Source organism: Adiantum capillus-veneris, chromosome 30 (assembly GCF_014529385.1).
Source record: "Adiantum capillus-veneris isolate H3 chromosome 30, ASM1452938v2, whole genome shotgun sequence".
Classification (NCBI taxonomy): domain Eukaryota; kingdom Viridiplantae; phylum Streptophyta; class Polypodiopsida; order Polypodiales; family Pteridaceae; genus Adiantum; species Adiantum capillus-veneris.
In genome coordinates, this window is record NC_140960.1 from 83,181,146 (window position 1) to 83,200,188 (window position 19,043).

Genomic DNA, 19,043 nt, shown 5'->3' on the forward strand with positions numbered 1-19,043 from the left:
GCAATACTAGTGTCTATTTCCTCCTCACAACCATCTGCATAAGCATTAATGGCTCGCAACCCACTTGGTTCATAGGGGCGACTCTTGGATGCGGGGGCTGCGGTCCTAGCACAGGAGGTGGTAAGGGTGTAGCTTGTACAACATTTTGAGATCTAGGGACCATGTGTTGCGGTAGTTGCTCAACAGTGGAGTAGGCATCAATACAGGAGCTCGAGGCGCATCCGTCCAGGCTACAGGTGGTCTATTTGCCATCATACGTTTGATCATTAAACAATCCTTAGCTTGGTGACCATACCTACCACATGCGTTGCAAGTTCCATTAAATTTTACTCTAAACGTAGGGCACTCACTAGTGCTATGTGGACCTAAGCAAATGGAACACCATTGTTGCTCCCTTCTTGGATACATGTGACTATTTTGAGGGGGTCGATTATCCTTAAGAGACTCTTGGATTGCCTTGGTGAGGTCTGTCAAGAATGTCTCAAATACCTTTGGCTCATTGGCAATGGCTTTGCAGTCATGGGTTCATACTCAATGGCTTGTGAGCTAGTGGATCTCGTGTCAGTAGACACCCTCATGCCTGCTATCATCAAGTTGTCCTCTAATTGGATTGCATTGGCAGTGACATCTTCCCAGGTTGTGATACCTCTAATCACTAGTCCATTATAGATTCCTTCATTCCTCAACCCTCGAATGAATCGATCAAGCAGTTGGTTATTGTTGAAGCGCTCATTTACAAGGCAGCGAGAGTTTAAGTGCTTTAGACGACTAATGAAGTCCCTTACTGACTCTCCTTCCTTACGTTCGGCCTTCTGTAGCTGAGATGCTACACCCCAAAGCACACCTTCTCGTATGTACTCCTTTAGAAACAACCTTCGAAGGGTAGGGTAGATTGTTTTCTCGTCCACCTTAGGGTCCTATACCAATCTCCAGCCTTCCCACTTAATGTCAAGCTTAAGGCATTGCACTTATGTAGTTCGTTGCGTTCCCTAAGGAATCACATACTTGTTCAAACACTTCAATGTGTTTCCTAGCATCTTCGTCCCCATTGATTTTTTGCGTGAGTTTGGCAATTTGTACTTCCTTACTTCTAGGCTCTCTATCAGATGCATGATGCATATTTTCCGCGATAGATCGACCTATGGTTTGAGCAAACGCTGCCAAGTCACCTATGTGAGGAGGCAGGGCCGGTGGAGGTACTCTTGGAATCATATGTGGGAGAGGGACGGGTGGCGGTCTTGGCATATGTGTGGATGATGCAGGATATGGAACATAACCGGGCATAGGTCCACTCGGATAAGAGCTAGGGAGCGGCACTCGAGGAGCATAAGCAAGTGGTACAATTGGAGGTGTGGGGGCCATGTGTGCATAAGGGGCTAGAGGCACATATGGTCGAGGCCCCATATTAGGTACTACGACACTAGGTAGTGGCACTGCGCTAACCGTAGATGTCATCGGTACATTCTCTGTCAGGCTTATCCCTGGAGTGAGCACTGTGTTTTCCTTGATAGAGGGTTGAGCCAAGTTAGGGAAGCTAAAGTTTTCGCTCGGAGGCTCAGATTGCATAGAGACCCCAGGTGAAATGACGTAAGATGGGTCCATGGGGCTCATTAGAGGAGTCTCCATTTGTGATAGAGTAGGCTGTTGAGCCTTGCTCGTATCCAAAATCTCATGGGGCCAGTTGAGAGTATATTTACCCCTCGGTTTTGCCTTTCTGATTGAATAATGCCATGGATAACATTACAGATCATTTTCTGTTGATCTTCGATGCTCGTGGCACTAGAGGTGGATTGTACAATCTCTATCCATCCTACATGGTAGGCGTGGCCAGAGTGTAGATCCGTCAACACCTCAGTGTGGAGGTCGTATGTCCAATGATCATTAATGAACAATCCTTCTAAAGTCGACGTGTTAACGGTTTCTTGTGAGGTAGAAGCAATGTTGCTCCCCGTGGTTTTACTTGCCACCAACGGTACTCTAGAGGGAACTTCTGAAGGAGGCAGCTCAACAGGGCCTTCTTGGTAAGAAGTTGGTAGGATATCCACATGGACACTCTTTGGGGGTGTGGGGTCCACGTGCGATGTGAAAGGAGATTCCACTTCCCCACCCCTTCGTGTGCTTCATTTGCATCAGGTTCCGAGCGAGTAGCTCTACCTAATGTTTCCATGAAACGGCTAAACATACTAGTACTAGGCTGTGGAGCTTCGGGAGGTGCATGGCCTTCTCTCTCAGTGTTTTGGGTAGGGTATGCTTCCATGATTTCTGAGTCGGAGGAGGAATCACTAGCGGCTATTTTAGGGTCTTGGGTGGTGCTACCTTGTGTCCCCGCTGAGGGTCTAGAGCTTATCGTGGATGGGTAATGGGTGTCCGTATGAACAGAGGCACCCTCAATATGCTCGTGTTCTAGCACCCGCCCAGAGCGTAAGTGCATGTGCTTTTGATACCCTAAGGTGTCAAAAAGCTGCTCTAGGAGGCCTTGTGACTAGTTTTTAGCGTGTTTTTTGTTTGTTTTTTTGCTAGATTTTTTAGAGCGTGTCGTGGAAATGGGCCGTGTGATAGCTCAAAACGAGCGTATCGGTCAGAGGGTCGTGCCGTGCTTTACAGCCCTCCGTTTGGTCACTCTATGCCCTCGGAATCCTAAAACTGTCATTTTCTAGTAGGGAACTAGCCCAAACTAGAAAGTCTAAGGGTGCAAGTGGGAGAAAAGGAGGAGAATGGAGGACTTGTCCCACATGCTCTCATTCTCTCTTGAGGGAGTAGGGTATATATATAAGAGTGAGTCTAGTATATATCATAAGACTGAGGACTGAGGCCTGGGCCTGGGCTTGGGCTTGGGCTTGGGCTTGGGCTTGGGCAAATGATCCCGATCTATCTTTTATACAAACCAACCCGTCCGTTTTAAGAGTCACGTTTTTTATTTTCAAAAAATTTCGCCGCCCGCTCACTCGCGTTTTTTTATTTTCCGAACTTTTTTTTTTTGTGCAGAAAATACAGAAATTGAAAACGCAGGTACGCAAAAAATGCGAAAATTACAGAAAATTGCAAAAATTACAGGAAAAAACGCAGAAATTGTAGAAATTGCAGGAAAAAACGCAGAAATTGCAGAAAATGCAGAAATTGCAGAAAATTAAAAAAACGCAAAAATGCAGAAAATTGCAGAAATTGAAAACGCCGAACTTGAAAATGCAGAAATTGAAAAACGCAGACAATAGCAGAAATTGGAACTTGACAGCAATTGCAGAAAACGCAAAAAACAGAAATCTCCACACACTCCTTCCCTGCCTTTCCTATGATAGAAATTGCACCACAAGGAAGCGTAAAGTGCTAACCGAGCTTAGTGTAGGGCATATCCCCGGCAGCGGCGCCAAAAATGTGCGCTCCTTGCCGCACTGTCGAAGCAAGGGACTTGCCAATACACCGTATGCGAGCCACAAACGGCTCCAAGCACACAACAAGCCTAAACTAGCAAGCTCAAGAAAACAAAGGGTGTGTCACTCACCGCTCTACGCTCGCCTTCGTGGTGGATTCCTCGCCGCGATGAAGAAGAAGCTGCAGTCGTGCCGCGCTCAACCGCTTCGCCGCTGTCGTGCCTTCGTAATGCTCGATCGCACACACACTCTCCCTCTCTCTCTCTCTCACACACACACACACACAAGGAGGTGAAGAAGAAGAAGATGGAGATGGAGCAAGAGCACTCTTCAATTGCACAAATGAGAGAATGAGTAAAAATTAGGTTTAGTTGGCTTTTATAGGAGCTCACCCCATTCACACTTGGGCGCCCATGCTTAACCAGCTAATCCCTTGAATGTCCAAGTTAAAGTGCGCCTCTCATCGGCGATCACTCTACCTTTCCCTATTGGACCGACAAGCCCGGTACCTGACTCTAAATCATACATAATACACGTCCGTCGTAGGTGATGGGGTGTCCGTGAGCCGTGAGGGTTAACAATTGGGTATGGTCTGATGGAGCAGCTTCACAATTCAAAGCAAGAAGACCATTCTATTTCCTTGCCAGGTATACCATGTTCTAACAAACATTATCTGAAGGTGGTTTTAATATAGAGACCTATAATATTGGCATTAAAGTTGTAATAAAATGCTTGTCAACATTAGTAATATTATAATACGTGTTTTTTTGGTAATTTTATCATGCCAAGAGTATATTGTGGTGTGTGTGTGTAGGGTTCTTGGAGAGAACCCCATCTTGGCATGTAGTCAATTCCTCTAATATAAGGACGTGCCCTCTCATGGAAGAGGCAGGTTGAGTTTAGTCTCATTCTCTCTCTTTAGCCTTACGTGACGTGTGCATCACATCACATTGGTGGAGTTGACGGGAATTAGGAGGGTTCTTTAGAGGTTTCATTTTCAGTTTCTTGGGGCACTGCAACAGAGTAGGCAGCTATGGCGACCTTCTTGGTTTCAGTTTGCATCCTCACTGCTTGCTTTCTTGCTAATCTGCTCCCGCCATCACCCACCCATGACAAGCCCACGCAAAGGGCTCCTCCTTGCTAATCAGCCCAAGCTTGCCGAGTTTCGCCTGCCATCTGTGTCGTAGCCATTTCTCGTCGAGGCCATCTCCACGGTGAAGAGAAGCGCTCGACAAGGGCGCCCTCCCGAAGTGAAGCTTGTTTGCAAGTGGCTGCAAGGCGTGGTAGCAATAGATGCTTCTCTTTGAAATAGCTTCTTTTGGAATTTGACCGCCTAGGCGCAGTTCAGCATGTTGTTGTCGTATCTCGCAACAGATATCATAATTGTGGTTGCAGCAGGAGTAGGAATTCTGTTTGCTCTTTTCCAATGGTATGTCGTGTCTAAGGTTTCTGTGCATCCCTCCGCAAGCATGTCTACGACAACAAAAATGGAAGTAGGAATGGGGACTATCTTCTGCATCACCAAAAGGAAGTAGATTCTGATGGCGCTTTTGTCGTCTTGAAATGTGCCGAGATCCAGGAAGCCATTTTTGTTGGTACAAATTCTTTCCTTTAGTATCTGGGCATATTCCTTGGAGCATTTGCAAAAGTTATCTTTGTGTTCTTGGGTTCTGTGGAAAACTTTAGCTTGTCTCCCCAACCCATGGCGCGAAATAGTTTATATTAGTTTATATTGCCCTTCAACACACCCTGCTCTTGTTCAGTCCCTTTTATTGCAAGAACCCTCTCTCATGGAGCTTTCGGGATCACGCCTGCAAGACAGTCCCATCAAAGCAGTGGCTAGCTTGTTAATGCATTTGGATTTTGGTGAGTGTTTCCTGCGACAACCTACACTGAACATGCTCTACACAACCGATTGTCTTGGGATATTTTGCAGTTTACAGTCGGTTTTGAAATGTTCTTGTTTTGAGCATGCTCTAAAAGACGGGAGTTGCTGCACCTTGATTGTTACAGAGGTACCTGATCTTCTAGTCTTGCTGGTCATGAAGCAGTGCTACAATCGTGAAGCTCAAGCTTTCATTATATGTTTAGTGATAGTCTTTTCATCTTTAGTTCATGTCGCAATTTAGTTTTTGTTGAATAAACGTTACCATCACATCAAGCTCTTTCGCGAAGGGATGCATGTCGCAAAAATTTTGCACCCAATCCTCAGTCAATCCTTCCTCATCTTGTCCATTACATTGGGATAGCGACCTAATGTTTGCATAAGCGAGATGTATGAGTTCCATGCCTTGATGATGTTCGGCATGATGACGAGTCTAGCCCCAGAGTTCAGTCCCGTAGTCCCTAAGCTCTTGTAAGATCACTCCCCCTGGATGAGGCATTGGAGTTGATCCCTTCCTGTCAAGTCCATTCTCAGTCCAAATTGTAAAAAAGATGTCCATCTTTTTTCTCCCTAAGGGGGGAGGTGTGGTGTGTGTGCGTAGGGTTCTTGGAGAGAACCCCATCTTGTCATGTAGTCAGTTCCTCTAATATAAGGACGTGCCCTCTCATGGAAGAGGCAGGTTGAGTTTAGTCTCATTCTCTCTCTCTAGACTTACGTGACGTGTACATCACGTCACAATATTAATCTTCTTCTATCCATTGAATAAAATGCAGATACAATGTTTTTACGGGATGGAAAATGTCTTGGAACTTTTTTGGATCCGGCCATGGTAAGGGAGAACATGACAGTGCGGGAGCAGTAATAAAAAGGTCTTTAACTCAATACCAATTGCAGCCAAACTGTCCAAAGATAGACTGTGTTGCAGATGTTGTGGCATTATTAGGACGGACCTTGTCAAATGGTGCTACAGCCACCTATGCATCCCAGGCCCGTTATGTAAGCATGATTTTTTGGGTGATTGAATTGGGGGATGTCGAAAGGGGAAAAAATTGGGATGTGAAGACTATAAAAAATACCCGCTCAATGCACTCTGTTTTTGCATATTCAGAGCATTATACAACTGCTTTGAGAACACGTTTTTCTACAGACGGGAGCGTGGAGAACCCTACAACATACCAAGAATCGTGCACTACAGACCATAAACGATAAATATTGCATACATGGAAGATCCACAAGCACGAAATAGAAGCTGCACGTGAACATAGAGAGACAGCAAGCGAGAGAGAGGAAGAGAACATGCGTGGACGCACCTCCTAGAGCGGAGTGCTACGCTTGGCATAGCGAGAGAGGAGAGAAGAATGAAACAGACACTGGGTGCAATCTCCCCCCGTGCAAGAGTGACCATTTCCCTCTCGCACGTATTTCATTTATAGATTTCTTCAATGGTCAATGTGAGTACAAACTGGCCGGCCGGTCATAAATGGCCAAAGCTCATAAAGAGCACTTGAATAATAAAATGTACATAAAATATGATATCCTTTTGCAATAGCTTAGCTTAGTCAATCCTTTTCCACCTGTCACAGCTGCAATAAATAATAAGATATCAATTCCATAACATACCTCTCCGTTGGAAAGCAACTGTCCTCAGTTGCGAAGATAAAAATCTGCAAACAATACTTGTCAAAAACAATGATTAGTATGTTGTGTCAAAAACATCACATAATAAAAGAAAAATTTATGAAACTAAACAACATTAGCTTATGCCTGCCTTCATTCACATACTACCTATTCTAGTATCCCATACCACTAGAATAAGCAGTATATGTCATACCCTGATGAATCAGGATATCATTGGTCACACTCATCATTAATCTCATAATGTCAAGTCTCATCACATAAACACTGCCATAATAATCACCAGATACCAAATCCCAATCCAATTCCAATTCCACAATATAAGTCCAAATCCAAATCACTTTCATTATATACCTGGGTAACAAAATCATACCAATTACAGTGGTGGCCAGCCCACTGCAGCATGATTTTGTGATCGGTGTTGCCTCAACCGGCGAATCTACACCAATAGAGCGTGCTGCCTAGATCGGCGAATCTGCACTAATGCTTCCTATATCGGCGGATCTGCATTTACCATTGTGAACTTGCAATTTGTCAGTGTGCTGCCTAAATCGGCGAATCTGCATAGATAATTGGTGTTGCCTAAATCGGTGAATCTACACCAAGATGAGCATTTACACACTCCCTAAACCAGCGGATGTGTGTGTGTGTGTGACCAATGGACTAGACAAGACATAAAAACATAAAAAATGTACTACCTGTTTTACACCACATTGGGGTAAGGTTGAGTAACAAAGTACTGACAAATTGGTATTGAACGAAAAGCACCTCGACTCACGTGAGTAGCTGCATATCTCAATGTGAAATGATCGCAATAGCAATTTTTTTTAATACAAGTATTGGCAAAATGCTAGAGAATGCAAGTAATTAAAAGAGCAATGCCTTCTGTCAAACAATAAATGGTAATCAAGTTGATAAGTAAGCCAGATGTGTTGAATTGATGTAACGTTGTTGTTGTCTGTTTGCTCTCTGTAAATCATTTTACTCTGGATGATGTACTGCATCTGAAATACATGTACCAGTCTGTGCGTGGGGAAAGGGAGACAAGTAGGACAGAGCTGTAATTAGTAAGAGTCATTTACAATGATGAGCCTCTAATTAATTGGAAAGTGAGATGGAATCAATGTATTGTAGATTGTTTTGGTTTGAATAAATGGAGCAGTCTCTTGAGATCGCAAACTGTTACCTCTAAAGTTCTTAATACCGTAAAAAAATACAAAATAAAAAAAATAAAAATTGTTTAAAGAGCATTGACTAGTGTTTAGTCATGATATCACGAGCTTACATCATGCAAAGGTCCTACTATAAACAGTAGATTGATCCAACACATAAAGAAGACAACACGAAATTAATTTGACCTTAGCTGCTCTATTAGAAATTTCCATTTAGGTGTGTTTGTGTGGTCACAAGTAATGGCCATGGATAGTGTGTCAGAAACGCAATCAGGATAGATGGGTCGCACTGTTAGCTTGCTCAAAATAGCATAGCGGGAATTAATAAGTATATTTTACTAGATATATGAGAAACAACTACATAATTACTAATAACCTATATAAACATAATACTTATCTAAGTTCGAACCAATAACATCAAATATATAAAATTGTACACAATCATTCTCTTTTTCTATATATTGTATTTTATTGGTTTTTTTTAAATTATTATTTAAAAAATAATAATAATAAATTCAATTGTTTGATTATGATACTAATATAGTTTATAACTGTAAAAAAATAAAACACTATTGATTGCAATAACCAAAACGCAATTGGGGGTTGAAGAGAGAGGGAGAATTGAATTGTTATAGTAATTGTCTTCAAAACACCAAAACTTCTTATGAGACCAATCGGCTAGAATCGTTGTGGATCCAATTTAATATCCAGATACAAAAATAAAATGAAGTAAAGGGAAAGATTGTTAAGAGAAAAATGTTGTCTGAGAAAGTATTGCACAGGTGGTCGAAGACATTCAGTAGTGTGTACTTCTGCCATTGTCGTGGGGGGGGGGGGGGGGGGGGGGGGGGGGGGGGGGGGGGGGGGGGTCAGATGTAGTAGATGAGGGGGAGAGCGAGAAATGAAATAAAATAAAATGTTACATTAAACGCCTTCAAAGGCCAAAATTACATATGATACAATCTCGATGGAGCTAATTACAATATCTGGGTATAAAAATAAAATGAAGTGAAGTGTGAAACTAAAGCAAAAGCCTAAAATCTGCATGCGAAAATCATCATTAGCATTGTTGTGAATGCCCGATGGTGCTCCACCGTGGGTGGTGTCGCAAAAATTATTGGTTGTTGAAGAGCTGTGTCAATTTTCGCTGCTACAGGTAGGCGTACTCTGTCGTTAAGCCTGTTTCTCCATCCCCGCAACCCTTCCTCTCACTCTCACCGTGCGACCTTATGTGGCGCTATTACACCGACCACCAAAGGCGGCTCTAGTACCAGCGCCCTGTGCACATGTCGACAACTTGTGGAAGTTACAGGTCGTCAGATCCAAGAATGACACACCATGTATGCGTGCTTCCACGAGCGCGGGAGAAACACCTTGCTTCCCCCATCGGATGTCTCCACCTGCCTGTAAGCGATCTAGGAAACCCCTTTGCTTGCCAGAGGGGATCTTCCCCTATTGATCTAACTATGAAACATTAAAATAGATTCCTACTGGCGAGTATTAAAACTAAAATTTGAGGAGAAAAGTACAGGTGCATATCTGGTAAGTGAGCGGATGGCCCATGCTGGTTGTGAGCAACTGAGTGAGAGAAAAATATAAAAAATAAAAAAAAATGCTGCTATCTTGCATGCGGCCACAAAACTTGAGGTTGCAGTTGGTGCAGGCAGAATTAAAAAGGGCTACTTGACTCAGTTCTCTTGGAGGTGGGCAGTGGGAGTTCTGTGGTGGGCGGCCGACAGTTGATCCGAGAGAGAAGAGAGAGAGAGTTATCTACGGCAGCAGAGGAAGAGGGCAAGTTGGGAGGAAAAGAGAGAGAGATGTGAGTGTTCTGCATGCGCAAGGGAGGGCCATGGGTAGTTGGAGGACTGGTGTACCTCTCTGAGTGTTGGCATGCAGCTATACTGAAGCTAGTGGTTGGTGGCCAGAGAGAGATAGAGATAATGTGAGATAGAGAGAAAAGTCTGCCAACAACAGTGTGCAAAAGTGAATGTGAGGACTTTGCACGAGCAGCACACGCAAAAGCAATACAGGTGAAGAGTCCACCGAGGATCGAGAGTGAAACTGCCTGCAAACAACTGGCTGTAACAAAATGGCATGACGGTTAGTCTGGGTGATAGAGAATGGGAGCAGGGGGTTGGTGGGTGATGCATGCAACTGTCTCGAGTGGGAGGGGAAGCTGCTGTTCAAAGTTGGCATGCAAATGAGAAAGTGTCACCCAATTTGCATGGCCGAGGATGGGGCCGATTGTGTCCACAAGATTTGGTGGACAGGGTTGGGGTCGCCACTGGCGGTTGTTGCAGACGCTCGACTGCAGTTCTGAGTTTGGTTGCCAAGGTGTTGCATGGATGGGAGATCAACTCCAGTTTGCATGCGCACACCAGGCTGCCAGTTAATGCCGTCCCCTGCTCGTGCATCCGGCTGCAGCACATACATCCGACAAAGCCAATATTGATGTGGAGATGAGGCCAGGGTAGAGGGAAGCAGAGGCAGCGAGGCTTGCATCCCTCTCTCGTTTTCATTTGTTCCTGCCAAAAATCTCTCTCTCTTTCTCTCTCTCTATGCCTTATCTCTCCTTTCCTAAACTTGTTACCTCGCCTTTCCACTATTTTCCTCCGTGTTCATTGCTAAACCAGGATCCCTAATTCTACTGCACAACATTGCACAACATTGTTGACTAGCTGCTCATTTCACCTAAGAGCGCCCGATTCAAGTGTTTGATAAGGTCAGGGGTCCACCCTTTCTTGCCTCCATTACATGAGGATGCCGCCACCGATCTCCTTGTCTGTGACTCCTTACTCATGGAGGTGGAGGGGGCACCAACACGCCGACACACACAGAGGAGCCCAGGGCCATCTTGCCTCATAGCAGCTTTTTTTTTCTCCTTTTTTTTTCTTTTTCTTCTTCTTCTTCTTTTGCATCTGCTCTTCGTAATACTCTATCAAGGATTATGCACTATTCCCCCCCCCTTTTTTTCCCCATAGAGTATCTCAATATAAATTAGTCTAATCCCTTATATTATTATGTTTAATCAACATAATTATACTAACAATTTCTATATCATTAAAACAAAGAAGGGGCTCTCTTTAATTCCAAAAAATCACTACTTATATCATGCAATCGACAATGATTACTGCAAATTGAAGCAATTAACAGAACCTACAAACATAAGAAAGAAAAATACTTAGCTGCAGCTTGTTAAAATATGTAGTCTTGGAGCGTAGCCTATGCTCTGATACCACTGCTACAGACGGGAGCGTTGAGAAACCTGAAACATACCGATAATCGTGCACTACAGACCATAAACGATAAATATTGCATGCCTGGAAGATCCACAAGCACGAAATAGAAGCTGCACGTGAACAAAGAGAGACAGCAAGCGAGAGAGAGGAAGAGAACATGCGCGGATGCACCTCCTAGAGCGGAGTGCTACGCCTGGCACAGCGAGAGAGGAGAGAAGAATGAAACGGACAATGGGTGCAATCTCCCCCCGTGCAAGAGTGACCATTTCCCTCTCGCACGTATTTCATTTATAGATTTCTTCAATGGTCAATGTGAGTACAAATTGGCCGGCGGTCGTAAATGGCCAAAGCTCATAAAGAGCACTCGAATAATAAAATGTACATAAAATATGATATCCTTTTGCAATAGCTTAGCTCGGTCAATCCTTTTCCACCTGTCACAGCTGCAATAAGTAATAAGATATCAATTCCATAACACGTTCACTGTCTTGTTTTTGTAGTGCATGTAAACAAGAAAAGTGGAGGAGATGTGTGAGAAAGTCACATGTTCCTTTGTGGACATACCTTATTTTGGAGCCTACAGAAGAAGGCGAAGACTATGATGACGAAATAAATGAGGATGCAGCGTATGAAGGACACTATGACACCCTCAATCAAGCTCTTATTGTTGGTGATAATTTTGTTGTTTTCGCACCAAATGACAATGAAGAAAAAGTTGATTTCTATATAGTGAAATGCAATGCATCTATTGAGGAGTTTCATTCAGACACTGAAGATGACTGGGGCAATATCATTGGGCGAGGATCCTATGCTATCAAAGGGTTTTACTATCATATGATAAATGAGCAGACCTACGAGCTTTTGGACAAAAATCCAGAGGTGTTCATATATTCACATCTTGTTCGGGAAATCAAAATCCCCATGATACCCCATCCCAGCAACTCCAAAGCTATATACAATATCACTTGATGTCAGTGAGTCTATCCACAATAGTATGGCTTTTGAGCTCTAACCATCTTAAGAAATACATAATGCATAATTTTTTGTATATCTGCCTTTAACTGTAAACTGAACTGGGTTTGAAACCAGTCGCTCCTCAGAAATCATACTGGTATCATACAAGTCCCTCTCCCTCCCTCTCTCTCTCTCTCTATCTCTCTCTCTCTCTCTGTCACTTCTCAGTATCATACCATTCACTTCTCAGTATCATACCGGTATCATACCAGTCACTCCTCAGTATCATACCGGTATCATACAAGTCTCTCTCTCTCTCTCTCTCTCTCTCTCTCTCTCTCTCTCTCTCTCTCTCTCTCTCTCTCTCTTTGTCACTTCTCAATCACTTCTCAGTATCATACCGGTATCATACCAGTCACTTCTCAGTATCATACCGGTATGATACCGGTATCATACCAGTCATTTCTCAATATCATACCCATATCATACATTCCCCCTCTGTCTCTCTCTCTCTCTCTCTCTCTCTCTCTCTCTCTCTCTCTCTCTCTCTCTCTCTCTCTCTCTCTGTGTCACTTCTCAGTATCATACCGGTGTCATACCAGTCACTCCTCAGTATCATAATGGTATCATACAAGTCCCTCTCCCCCCCCCCCCCCCCCCCCCCCCCCCCCCCCCCCCCCCCCCCCCTCTCTCTCTCTCTCTCTCTCTCTCTCTCTCTCTCTCTCTCTCTCTCTCTCTCTCTCTCTCTCTCTTTGTCACTTCTCAGTATCATACTGGTCACTTCTCAGTATCATACCGGTCTCTCTCTCTCTCTCTCTCTCTCTCTCTCTCTCTCTCTCTCTCTCTCTCTCTCTCTCTCTCTCTCTCTCTCTCTCTCTTTGTCACTTCTCAGTATCGTACCAGTCACTTCTCAGTATCATACCGGTATCATACCAGTCACTTCTCAGTATCAAACTCTCTCTCTCTCTCTCTCTCTCTCTCTCTCTCTCTCTCTCTCTCTCTCTCTCTCTCTCTCTCTCTCTCTCTCTCTCTCTCTGTGTGTGTCACTTCTCAGTATCATACCGGTATCATACCAGTGACTTCTCAATATCAGACGCTTTCTCTCTCTCTCTCTCTCTCTCTCTCTCTCTCTCTCTCTCTCTCTCTCTCTCTCTCTCTCTCTTTGTCCCTCTCCCTCTCTCCTTTTATTTGCAAGATACTTAAAATATAGAATACAATATATTTCCGTGCAACTTGCTTGTAAATGTATTATACATGAATTCTACTACATTGATTGACAAGAAGGCTGAGTAATTCTCCATTTACATCCATCGACAAAAAAATACATCGACAAAAGTCGCCCACTTCATAGACTTTATGAAGCTTTTTTTTAATAAAAAAATATGTTCCTTTCTTCTGGAAAAAGTCAATCCGCCATTTCCAATAAAAAGGACGTACATAGGTGTCGTCAGGTTGTCTGTCTTCACAAATTATAGTCCTCTTTGTATACTCAATTTTTTCCTTAGAGATCAACCAGTGCGCCAGCCAGTTTATGACAGTGGTTGACAGAAAACAGGTGCACACTTCTTTAGACTTCTTTTCTAGCTTGGAAAAAACAAGAAATGACCCCAATGGATTAAACATTAGCTTATATCCAGAATCATCAAAGATAATTGTGTCAAGTGGTAGGTCAGGAAAATTTTCAAGATTCTTGTGGAACACTGGTTTATCTGTCGCGCCCAATTTAAAAGGGACCCTTGTGCACTGCGCCTGACTTACCACTCTATTGAATCTTTTGTGGTGGTCAGGGAACACTGTCGCTAGCGTGTGTTTGAGCTTCTCAAACTCGCAGCAGCTCCATATCCACACTTCGAACCATTTGAACAAAAATTCAGAAACACTTCTGCATCGAGCCTTACCCAAAACTGTGTATCCCCTTCAACAAGATATCGCATTTCTGGCCAGTAGGGAAATTCTTCACCATATTTTCCATCAAATTTCTTGAGCAGTAATCCATTAAGGTCCAAAATGAGAACCCTACACTGGACGCTCAACGGAGGTGGTGGCCTTGGCCATATCAGTGGGATTATTTTAATTAGTCTATACCATAGAGGAAACATGAGCACTGCAGGAGACAACACGCAATTCCATATTGCACGAATGTCAACCCTGCCATTCTACTTGTCAGTCCTAAACCTATCTGCAAGATGCCATTCTTCAACTGAAAACATATCTGCAGATGCAAAATTACACGAGACTCAAATTTAAATATGCAATTAGGACATATCTACATATTGAAATCATACAATAAAAATACCCAATGTTCAAAAATTAGGCACAAGATGAAAGAGACGTCGAATGGGAAAGAAAGTTATATTAATTTTAGAAGTGGTTACATAAAAAGAAACATAGGGGGGGAAAACTATAATCTTTTGCAGGCTCTGGGTTTAGGGTCAGAACTTGTGCCGGTATTCTGCATCTCCTTAGTGTCTTCTATGTCCATCTCCTCTTCTGGCTGCCCCTGGGTCTCTTCCTCTTCCTTGCTGTTTTGCTCCATTTCAGGCTTCTCATCTGTAGTCTTCTCGATTATTTTTTTTTGGCCTTTCTTATATGCTGAGCAAGGGTCTCCTTGGGACTTCCCTCCAGCCTGACATCTACACGACCATTAGCTTTAGAAAGCTGTGCAGCAAAAGATCACTTATTAGAGCCTTAATCAATGAAAAAACTTACTCTTGCCACGTTGGCCTCGTTTTCTCGGGATCTTTGATCTTTTCACCCGCATGCCAGTGTCTAGCAACACATCGTCTTCCTCATTCAGGGTTTTCCCTTCAGCACCAATCGTACTCTGCTCCTTTACCTCAAAGTTTTGTTCTTCTTCTGTTGTTTCCGAAACAGGTTTCTCATCATTACCAAGGACACTTTCATCAAGCAAAACCTCCACAGGTGTCTTGTATGCAGGTGTCACGACTCACTGCATCGTTCCTTGTGTCTTTACCGGCAGTAGTTTTGAAGCAGCTTGACTATGAAAAAACATCACAGAAGACAAAAATCAACCACCTAATTAAAACAATAGTGTGTTTCTTACCCATTGAAACAATTTTCTCACCTGTTTTTGGTCATGGTTCAACTGGCTTCTTCTTTAGAAGGGATTGGTCTTCTGCAGAAATAACTCCGGGGCAATACTTAAGCAGGCACTTTCCTTTCTCAGCCAAGTGAGCATAGCAGAATTCATGGTATGCATGTGAACAAGGCAATAGAACAACATGGCTTGAGAGATTGTGATCATGAATTTTTACACCACAAGCATTGCACACATCAATGAGAACAACACTATGTCCGGGAGCTGAAACTCGTGCAGGCAAGACCATGGTTTTAGGTGGCAAACGTGACACAGACAACAAAGGTTTCCTTGCGCTCCAAGCATTTGGATAATTCTTCCTGAAGGCAAGAGACCTCTGTTATCAGACAATGTCAAACAGGTATAAAATTGGTATGAATGCTTGAAGATTGGTATAATGATGTTATCATAACGGTATGATTACATCCTGCCGGTATGATGTTATCCCACTGATGATGTTATTATACTGGATAGTATAACATCATACCGGTAGGATAACATCCGGTAGCATCATACCGGTAGGATAACATTATACTAGCAACATAACATCAAAACGGTTGGATTCTATCATACCGTTAGGGTGTAATCATACCGGTCGGATATAACCATACCAGTCGGATGCAACCATACCGGTAAGATGTAATCATATTGGTAGGATATAATCATATCGTTAGGATGTAATCATACCGGTAGGATATAATCCTACTGGTGTCATCTACCCTTACCGAATTGATGTTATTGTCATACTATTATATTTTTTTATTATTCGGTTTTGTGGTACCACATTCTACCCATCCCGGTATGATAGAGCCATAGTACCGGTATTGTAAAACTTATAATACCATTTTCACTATTAGAGTTTCAGTACAGTATGGGTATTATAATCATACCGTAACGGTACTTTGTAGGTATTATACTACAATCGGATGGAGTTAAAAGCATACCTATGCTTGCTGTAGGGTGGCTTTTGCTTGGCCAAATTTTTCTTGGAGGCTGTCAAGCAAGCCTGTCGGTACATTGGCATCGTCAGGGAAGTGCATTTGGATGGTGTCAAGGGCACCCTCGCAACGGTGCACATAAGCAACAGATTTGACCACAGATTCCTTAGCCTTCTGACACTTGGCTGATACATTGTCATGAGATTTTCTAACCTCAACAAGTAGTTCTTGCAAGGAAGTGGATACTTCAACACTAAATGTAGACTGAGTAGTCACAAAAAGCCCACTTCTGGCTGGTGTACTTCCGGATGGGGTGCAGAACCACTTGGGGTTCCTGTGGATACTTGGGAAGTCTCTAACTTCCATTGTTCTCTTTTCCTATCTAAGTGACCTTCATTGGTCACATTCTTCACCACCTCAGATGCAAACTCAACCCACTTTACCGGACCTGTGCATACGGAATAAACATATCCACGTGCAAACTTGACTCCCAGTAGATAATTTGGTGGTTTGGATTGGTACACCTGCTTGTAGAGCTGGTAGAGTGCCTTGTAGTGATCCAGCCTTGCTGTTTTTATCAGCACTTTTTTCTCCTTCATCGGAAGACACGTGAAAACTTTCATCCCAGTCGGATATGGGCACATCTGCATCTGTCAACTTCCTAACATCTTTCCCCTCAAGACTTGACCCATATTCCTTGTGAAAATCCTCCTTTGTCGTGCAGAATGCCTTTAATGGCACCTCCACATCCTTGCGGTGAACAAAGCGGCTGATTTTGGAGGAGGCTGTAACTTCTGTCTCTGAAAAGAATAAATCCATATTCATTACTCAATGTATCCACACCTCATACTTTACTACACATACAGGTCTGCTGTACACAACATAGAGAGAGATAGAGAGAGGTGACATACCTTCGTGGGAGAATGTCGGATCTTTATGGGGGAGACCTGTCGGGATGCATTCCTTGGGCTCTTTCTTAGGTTGCTATCCATAGCGAAGGATAAGAAGCGTGCACAGGGGGCTATAGAGTGAGTTGAGAAAGGTGCAGAAGGAGAAAGGCACAGAGATATGGAGAAGTACAGTCATGAAAACATTCGACTGAACATTCGTCTAACGTGGGCTCCACACATGTTTTTGAATCCTCCACACGATTATTAATATTTTCTATCTTCCACACGATTATTTAATTCAAGCAAAGGTTAATTGTTGTAGCTCACATCTATGCACAAAAGCAGAAACAAAAACAGTTTTTTGATTCCCATCTAATTACAAAAATCTTCAAAAAAGGGGACTTAGTTTTAGTCTATTCCCTTAAACAACACATCCCAAGTTTAAGAAAAAGGGAGATGGACAGATTAGGTGATAGGTATGCTCACATGGCATTTTGACAATTGCATTGATTTTGTGTACTTCTAGTGGCAAACCATAGCCAGTACACACATTCCTTGTTGTCCCATCGTGTACCCCTCCTATACACTCTATAAAAGTGTCCATAGATACCTTGCATAGGGAAGTGGGGTTGAAGGAGCCTTGTATCATCCTACTTATTTTCATGAGCAGCTGCAATTGACTACTGCAAGCGTGCACTTTCGCTTCCTGCACCTCCACATTAATCTACTAACCAATCAAAACAGAGACATGGTGAGTACATAGGATAGTTGTGCACATATTCAAAACATAAGGTTCAATCACAAAAACCATCAGCACATACATGAAGACAGGTTATGTCAATATCAACAGTAGTGGGGGTGTCCTCACTGTGAGGAAACCCCAAACCATCCAGTGTCTCCTTCAGTGTCGATCTTTACCTTTAGCTCTATTTCTCTCCTTGCATCCATACTGTTAGTGAGGCCTAAACACTGCAATTCATTCTCAACATCATGAAGCTTATGTCACATAGCAAGTACTACAGGGCTGACCATATCATGGCTTGCTTTCAAAACCCTCATAGCTTCAAGCTTCTAACCCACATTCTTGAGCTGCTATTTAGCATCCTGCAGTCGATTTCTGAGATGGTCATTTGCACTCATGATGTGATTCAAATCAGAGAGCCCAAAATATGACAGGCTTGCTGTCACTTTGTGAGAGCTGTTAATAGACAGGGGTGTTGCCCTGGCAGTAGAAACAACGTTTGGAGCTACTTGTCCAGTGCAATCGTCCTTTGTTTTCGTGGAGTCCTCCTCTATTTTTTGACTTGAGGGGTGGGTATTATGCACCCTCCACATGGCCATCGTAGTATCCTTTTTCTCAAAGGTCCTGCAAATGCTGGGACAGCAAACTCAGCCCAATTGAACTGCATGATTGAGCCACTTGCAATTGCCACTAGATTGAATTGTTTTACAAAATGCTTCACAAAAGCTGAATTAATTTCCATGTTGGTGGGGGACTTCTGGTACACCCTGTAGTGCAGCTGAAGTACTTGGTCATACATGTCGCTACGAATGCTACTGCATTTGAAGCGATATTTGTTGCGATCCTTTGCCTCTCTGAATACATTGAACCACTACAAATATGTAATCTGCTCCCACTTCACTAATTTGGGGTCGTCACCATCCATGGAGAGGCCATGGACAACATTAAACTCTTTTGCTGTTACACAAAACTTTTCCTGCAGTGGGATATTCAGCTTGGGAGCTTTCCATCGGCCTGCACACCACACAGGATTATAAGATTAAAACCTTACAAAACCCCACTAGAATAGGGCTGCCAAGTAATTTCTACACAAGAAATTGCGTGGGTTCTCCTTAGCTGCAAT

The 19,043-nt window shown here is 43.2% G+C and overlaps 1 pseudogene; it reads right to left on the reverse strand.

The window, feature by feature from the left end:
* Positions 1 to 14,409: 14,409 nt before the first annotated feature.
* On the reverse strand, positions 14,410 to 18,237 carry LOC147418310 (uncharacterized; annotated as a pseudogene).
* Positions 18,238 to 19,043: the final 806 nt, after the last annotated feature.